An 8,302-nucleotide genomic window follows, 5' to 3' on the forward strand; every position below is an offset into this window, starting at 1 on the left:
ACCAACAAGAGGGAAAAACCTACTTGACCTCATCCTCACCAATCTACCTGTCGCAGATGCACCTGTCTATCACAGTATTGGCAGGAGTGACTACCACACTCCTTGTGGAGACGAAGTCCTGCCTTCACATTGAGGATGCTCCCATCGTGCTGTGTGGCACTAACACCGTGCTAAATGGGATACATTTTGAACAGATCTCACAACTCAAAACTGGGCCACCAGCAGTAGCAGAATTGCATACAGCACAATCTAGTCTCATGACGTGGCATATCCCCCACTCTAGCATTACCATCGAACTGGGAGATCAACCTGCTTCAATGAAGGAGCAGCACCAGGCATACCTAAAAAAGGTGTCAACTTGGTGAAGCTACAACACAGAATTACTTGCATGCCAAACAGCGGAAGCAGTAAGCAATAGGCAGAGCTAATTGATCCTACAACTAATGGACCAGATCAAAGCTCTGCAGTCCTGGCACATCCAGTCACAAATGTGGTGGCCAATTAAACAACTCACTGGAGGAAGAGGCTCCACAAATATCCCCATCCTCAATGATGGGGGAGCTCAGCACATCAGCACATTAGTGCAAAAGACAAAGCTGAAGCATTTGCAACAATCTTCAATCAGAAGTGCCGAGAGCATGATCCACCTCGGCCTCCTCCTGAGGCTCCCAGCATCACAGATGCCAGTCTTCAGCCAATCCAATTCAGTCCACATGATATCAAGTAACAGCTGAAGATAGTGCAAAGGCTATGGACCTTGACAATATTCTGGCAATAGTAATGAAGATTTGTACTCCGGAACTATCTGCACCCATAGCAAGCTGTTCCAGTACAGGTACAGCACTGGCATCTACCTGGCAATGTGGAAAACTGCCCAGGTACGTCCTGCACACAAAAGCAGGACAAATCCAACCCAGACAATTACCACCCCAACAGTCTACTCTCGGTCATCAGGAAAGTGATGGAAAGGGTCATCGACAGTGCTATCAAGCAGCACTTACTGGGATACAGCCAGTTCACTGATGCTAATGGATTCCACCAAGGCCACTCAGCTCCTGACCTTGTCCCAAACATGAATAGAAGAGCTGAACTCAAGAGCTGAGGTGAAAGTGACTACCCTTGATATCAAGGGAGCATTTGACTGAGTTTGGCATCAAGGAGCCCTAGCAAAACTGGAGTTAATGGGAATTGGGGAATTCTCTCCTGCCGGTTGGAGTCATACCTAGCATAAAGGAAGATGGTTGTGGTTGTTGGAGACCTGTCATCTCAGCTCCAGGACATGACTACAGGAGTCCCTCAGGTTAGTGTCCTAGGCCCAACCATCTTCAGCTGCTTCATCAATGACCTTCCTTCCATCATAAGGGCAGAAATGGGGATGTTTGGTGATGATTACACAATGTTTAGCACCATTCGTGACTTCTCAGATACTAATGTAGTCTATGCCCATATGCAGCAAGACCTGGACAACATTTAAACTTGGGCTGATAAGTGTCAAGTAACATTAATGCCACACAAGTGCCAGGCAATGACCATCTCCAAAAAGAGAGACTCTAACCATTTCCACTTGACATTTAATGGCATTAACATTGCTGAATCCCCAATACCCTGGGTATTACCATTAACCAAAAACTGAATCGGAACAACCATATAAATACTGTGGCTACAACAACAGGTCAGAGGCTGGGAATTCTGTGGTGAGTAACTCACTTCCTGATTCCTCAAAGCTTGTCCACTATCAACAAGGCACAAATCAGGAATTTGATGGAATACTCTCCACTTGCCTGGATGAGTACAGCTCCAACAACACTCAAGAAGCTCAACACCATCCAGGACAAAGCAGCCTGCATGATTGGCACACCATCCACCACCTCCTCAACATTGACTCTGACCCCAAGACATGTCATGGCATCAGGTCAAACATGGAGAATATCTTGTTGATCACCACCTATCACCCTCCCTCAGCTGATGAATCAGTGCTCCGCCATGTTGAACACCACTTGAAAGAAGCACTGAGGGTAGCAACTGTAGCACAGAATTTATTCTGAGTGGGGGATTTCAGTATTCACTACCAAGAAAGGCTCAGTAGCACCACTACTGACTGAAATGCCTGAGTCCTGAAGGACATATCTGTCAGATTGGGTGTACGGCAGGTGGTGATAAAATCAAAAGAGAGAAAAACCTAAAGTAAAAACAAAATGCTGAAAATACTCAATACATCAGGGAGCATCAATGGAGAGAAAAACAGAGTGAATGTTTCAAGTCTATAACCTTCCACCAGGATCAGGAAAAACATACTTGGCCTCACCCTCACCAATTTACCTTACGCAGATGCATCTGTCCATGACAGTATTGGCCGAAGTGACCACCACGCAGTCTTTGTGGAAATTAAGTCCTGTCTTCTAACTGAGGATCCCCTGCATCGTGTTGCATTCCCACCATGCTAAATGGGATAGGTTCAGATCTAGCAGCTCAAAACTGGGCATCCATGAGGCTGTCTGGGTCATTAGCAACAGTAGAATTCAAACACAATCTAACCTCACCCCCTGACATGTCCCTCACTCTACCATTAAGCCAAGTGGCCAACATTGGTTCAATGAAGAGTGGAGGAGAGCTTGCCAGAAGCACTACCAGGCATACCTAAAAATGAGGTGCCAACCAAGTGAAGCTACAATATAAGACTAAATACATGCTAAACAACAGAAGCAACACGCTATAGACAGAGCTAAGTAACCCCATAACCAGCAGACCTGCTCAAAGCTCTGCAGTCCTGTCACATCCAGTCACGAATGGTAATGGACAGATAAACAACTAACTTGAGGGGGACACCGAGCAGGATACTCTACAAATATCTCCATGCTCAACGATGGGGGCACCCACCACGTTAGTGCAAAGGACAAGGCTGAAACATTTACAAGCATCTTCAGCTAGAAATATGGAGTAGAGGATCCACCTTGACCTCCTCCTGAACTCCCAGCATCACAGATGCCAGCTCTGGAGAAGGGTCATATGGACTTGAAATGTTTATTCTGTTTCTCTCTCCACAGATGCTGCCAGACCTGCTGAGTTTTTCCAGCATTTTCTGGTTTTGTTTCAGATTTCCAGCATCCGCAGTATTTTGCTTTTATCGCAGATGCCAGTCTTTGATCAATTCGATTTCCTTCACATGACATCAGGAAGTAGTTCAAGGCACTGGAAACAGCAAAAGTTAAAGACCTGAACAACATCTCGGCTATAGTACTGAAGACTTGTGCTCCAGAACTAGACACACCCTGGCCAAACTGTTCCAGTACAGCTCCAACACTGGCATCTACCTGACAATGTAGAAAATTGCCCAGTTATGTTTTGTCCACAAAAAACAGGACAAATCCAATCCAGCCAATTACCATCCATCAGTTTATTCTTGACCATTATCAGCAAAGTGAAGGAAGTATAATTGAGTGTGTTATCAAGTGGCACTTACCCAGCAATAACCTACTCACCACTGCTCAGTGTGGGTTCCACTAGGGCCACTTGCCTCTAGACCTTATTGTAGGTTTTGTCCAAATATGGATAAAAGAGCTGAATTCCAGAGGTGAGTAAGAGTGATTGCCCTTGATATCAAGGTAGCATTTGATTGAGTGTGACACCAAGCAGCCCTAGCGAAACTGTAGTCAATTAGAATTATCAGAAAAACATTTCACTGGTTGAAATCATACCCAGCAGAAAGGAAGATGGTTGTGGTTATTGGCGACCAATCACCTCACCCCCAGGGTAGCACTGTAGGAGTTCCTCAGGGTATTGTCCTAGGCCCAACCATCTTCAGCTGCTTCATCAATGATCTTCCCTTCATCATAAAGGCAGAAGTGGAGATGTTCGCTGATGATTGCAGTGTTCAGTACCATTCGCAATTCCTCAGCTACTGAAGCAGTCCACACCTACATGCACCAAGACCTGGACAACATTCAGGCTTGGGTTAATAAGCGGCAAGCAACATTCAGGCCACACAAGTACTAGGCAATGGCCATCTCCAACAAGAGAGAATCACTACCTCTCCTTGACATTCACTAGCGATAACACTGCTGAATTTTCCCATCATTAACATCCTGGGATTACCATGGACCTGAAACTTCACTCAACCAGCCACATAAATACTGCGGCTGAAAGAGCAGGTCTGAGGTTGGGAATTCTGTAGTGAGTAACTGACTTTCTGTCTTCCAAAAGCCTGTCCACAATCTGTAAGGAACAAGTCAGGAGTGTAATGGATATTCCCCATTTGGCTGGATGAGCATGGCTCCAACAATACTCAAGAGGTTGAACACCATCCAGAACAAAGCAACCTGTTTTATCAGCACCCCATCCATCATCTTAAACATTAACTCTTTCCATTACTACTGCACTGTGGCAGCAGCATGTACCATTGACAAGATGCACTGCAGCAACCCACCAAGCCTCCTCTGACAGCACCTTCCAAATCAGTGACCTCCACTACCTAAGAGAACAATGGCAGTGGATGTAAGGGAACAACACTAACTGCAAGTTTCCCTCCAAGTTAACACACCATCCTGACTTAGGACTAAATTGTTATTCCTTCACTAAATTGTCACTAGATCAAAATCCTGAAAGTTCCTCCCTACAGCTCGTGGATATACCTGCACCACATGGACTGCAGCAAGAAGGTAGCTCGCCACCATTTTCTCAAGGGCAATTAGAGATGGGCAATAAATGCTGGCTTTGCCAGTGCTGCTCATATTCCATGAACAAACAAAAAGACAGAAATTTATAAGTACTTCCACTAATCTAGCATACTGGGTTCACTCCTCTACATTGAAGGAGCTAATGCAGATTGGTTGGCAACTTCAGTTAAACCTCCATATTGTAATCCCAATATTATAATTTTGAAATGCCACTTCAATTCCCCATCCCATGCTGACCTTGCTGTCTTTAGCCTTCTATACTTTTCTAATGAGGTTTAAAGAAAGTTCAAGAAACAGCATGTTATCTTCCACTTGGATTCTTCCATTCTTCTGAGTTTAGTACTGATTTTAATAATTTCTACCTTACCTATAGCTTTCACTTTCTCTTCATCAAGATATTCCAATGGGATGGGAATGTATTAATGCTTGAGGTGGAACTCCATGATTGTGGGCCAGTTTCCACAGTTGATGGCCTGTTTTTTGCCTTCTTGCAAGCAAAGATTCTCTTTACGTAATTGCACTGCTTTTTCCGGTCCTGTTGATGGCATAGGGAGTTTTCTCTTTTAAGAACAAATTTCCCAAATCCTAGCAAAGCAGATTTTCTAACATAAATAAAACCAAAAACTGGGTGATAAAACTGTCTATGGGGTAAAGTGGATTCCTAGTGTATTTAGTCAGTGTGTGTCTAGGATAATCAGCTTGGCAGCAGGACTGTTAGAAATATTATAATGACTTATTAAAATGCAGCTCAATATTCAAATCTTCCTTAACCAACAGCTGAATGGATGTATTCCTGTATGAACTTGCAGAGCACTCTTGCGGTTAGGCTGACTTCCCTTGCTATATGCTGACTCATCTCCTCTTCCCTTTCAACACCACCAATATTTCCCATCCTATTTCACAAAGATCATCAGGCATACATCAAGCTTTTTCCTATATAATCTGCAAAATGTATTCTCAAAACAACAAGTAGAAATGAATAATTGTTTAAAATAATCAAAACTTTGTTGGCTGACAAACACTGCAAACAATGCATGGATTTTACTGTTGTTCAGTTTGTATTACTTGACAATAAATATAACATTGAAAATAAATATAAAGTATTTAGTGTTAAAGAAATATAAAATATTGATTGCAAATTAAATCAAAAACTCTATAGTTGATATTATAGCTCTCTGGTGAAAATGGTCAAATAGTGAACTTCCTGAATAAGAGTCCCTCCGGAAAATTGACCCTCTACAAGGTAGAATTTTGTGGTAATCTGCTGCAATGGATTTAGAATTGGCTGAGTGTCTGTAGGTGGAAAGATCAGATCAATAGATTAGGATCGGCTAGCAGTGATATCCTGTAGGGATCGATGTTAGGACCTTTGTATTTTTATTGATGATCTAGATTTACATGTTGATGAATGCTCTGCAAGTTTGTAAATGATATAAATATATGCACAAAAATTAGGACTGTAGAGGATACTAATCTACTACAAGTAGATCTGGATGTGCTGGGAGATTGGGCCCATATTGGGCAAGTGACGTTTCCCTTAAAAACATGTAGTGCTATGCACATGGGCAGGTCAAATGTGCATCTCCTACGGGAAAATTAGTTAAAACCAGTGGTAAAAGAAAGGGACGTGGGGGTACCTTGGTGCATCAATCCCTGAAGTTCATGGTCAATATTGTAAAGCTGTAGTTAAAGCAAAAGTGGTTCGAGGGTGCCTTCAAGGTCAAGAAATTATAAGACAAAGCATACTATTTTGTCCTTGTACTAGATCTTGGCTAGGTCATAATCAGAATATTGTGTCCAGTTTTGACCTCCTCATGTAATGGAGGTTATTAAAGCTTTGGGAAAGGTGTAGTGGAAGGCTGCAAAATTAACTGTTATTTGAAACATCTTAGTTATCCAGATAAGTGGATACAAAATTGTTTGAGGGATAGGAAACAGAGTAATGGTTAATGAGCATTTTTCGGGCTGGAAGAAGGTTTGTAGTGGAGTTCCCTGGGGGTCGGTATTGGGATCCTTGCTTTTCCTGATATATATAAATGATCTAGATCTTGGTGTGCAGGGGACAGTTTCATAGTTTGCAGATGACACAAAGCTTGGGAGAATTGTAAACTGTGAGGAGGACAGTGTAAAACTTCAAAAGGACATTGACACATTGGTGGAGTGGGCAGAAAGGTGGCAAATGAAGTTCAATGCGGAGAAATGTGAGGTGATATACTTTGGTACAAAAAGCATGAAGAGACAGTATAAAATAAAGGATACTATTCTAAAGGATGTGCAGGAGCAGAGAAAGGTGGGTGTATGTGTATGTAAGTCATTAAAGGTGGCAAGACAAGTAGAGAGGGCTGTTCTAAATTATACAGTATTCCAGGCTTCATTAATAGGCACATAGAGTATAAGAGCAGGGAGGTTGTTGGTGAACTGAAATAAGACACAGATTAGACCTCAGCTGGAGTATTGTGTACAGTTCTGGGCGCCACACTATAGGAAGAATGTGAACACATTGGAGAGAGTCCAGAAGAGGTTTACGAGAATGATTTCAGGGATGAGACACTTCAGTTATGAAGAAAGATTGGAGAAGTTGGGACTGTTTTCCTTGAAGAGGAGAAGGCTATGAGGGCCGTGGCAGAAGGTAAAATCATGAGGGGCCTGGACAGAGTAGAAAGGGAGAAACTGTTCCCGCCTATAAACAGATCGAGAACCGGAGGGCACAGTTTTAAAGTGTTTTGCCAAAGAAGCAAATACTAGGTGAGAAAAATCTTTTTCACACAGTGAGTAGTTAGGGTTTGGAATGCACTGCCTGGAAGTGTGGTGGAGGCAGATTCGATTGAGGGACTCAAGAAGGCATTGGATGATTATTTAAATAGAAACAGCGTGCAAGGTTACGGGGAAAAGGCAGGAAATTGACACTAAGTTAAAATGCTCAGAGAGCTGGTGCAGACACGAAGGGCCAAATGGCCTCCTTTTGCACCGTAACAATTCTGTGATGATGAAGTTCAAATAGCTGATCTCTATATTTTAGAGGAGCACAGACTTAGTTGTGACATGATCAGACTCGATAAAATAATGAAGGAACATGATTATATTTATGTAAACTAATTAGTTTGATTGTTTAGGTTAAGAGGACTAGGGGGTCACACTTAAAAATTATATAAGGTCGAGCAAGGTTAGATTTAGGGCATCGTTCAGAGAATAGAAAGCCCTTGGAATAATAGGGTAGCATAGTGATGTCATAGGCATCTTGTTTCATGGTTTCTATTAATATTTTACAGGTAACTTTTAGTTTTTGGGAGATTCAATGTAAGGTCATTAAAATTCTGACTTTGCCAGACCACCTCAAGTAAGTTCAAAGGGTGACCTGTGTTTATTCATTAAGGTCATAGTAGAAAGGAGACAGCTATAAAATGGCAATTGAGCGTGTTTAGCTGGAGAACTGGACACAACCCCATCTTACTGAGGCGAGGGAGCAAAAAAAATAAATGTTAGCTACAACTTATGCAGAGAAAATACTAACTTTATTATTCACTGCGCAGAATGGGTGGGAGCTCACGCTCAGTTTGGGGAGAGAGTTTGTGAGGGGTAAAGAGGCTGAGAGATTTGCCTAGTTTCGAGCTACAGGAAGAAATCTACAG

The sequence above is a fragment of the Carcharodon carcharias genome, chromosome 20 (genome assembly GCF_017639515.1).
Source record: "Carcharodon carcharias isolate sCarCar2 chromosome 20, sCarCar2.pri, whole genome shotgun sequence".
NCBI classification, from domain to species: Eukaryota; Metazoa; Chordata; class Chondrichthyes; order Lamniformes; family Lamnidae; genus Carcharodon; species Carcharodon carcharias.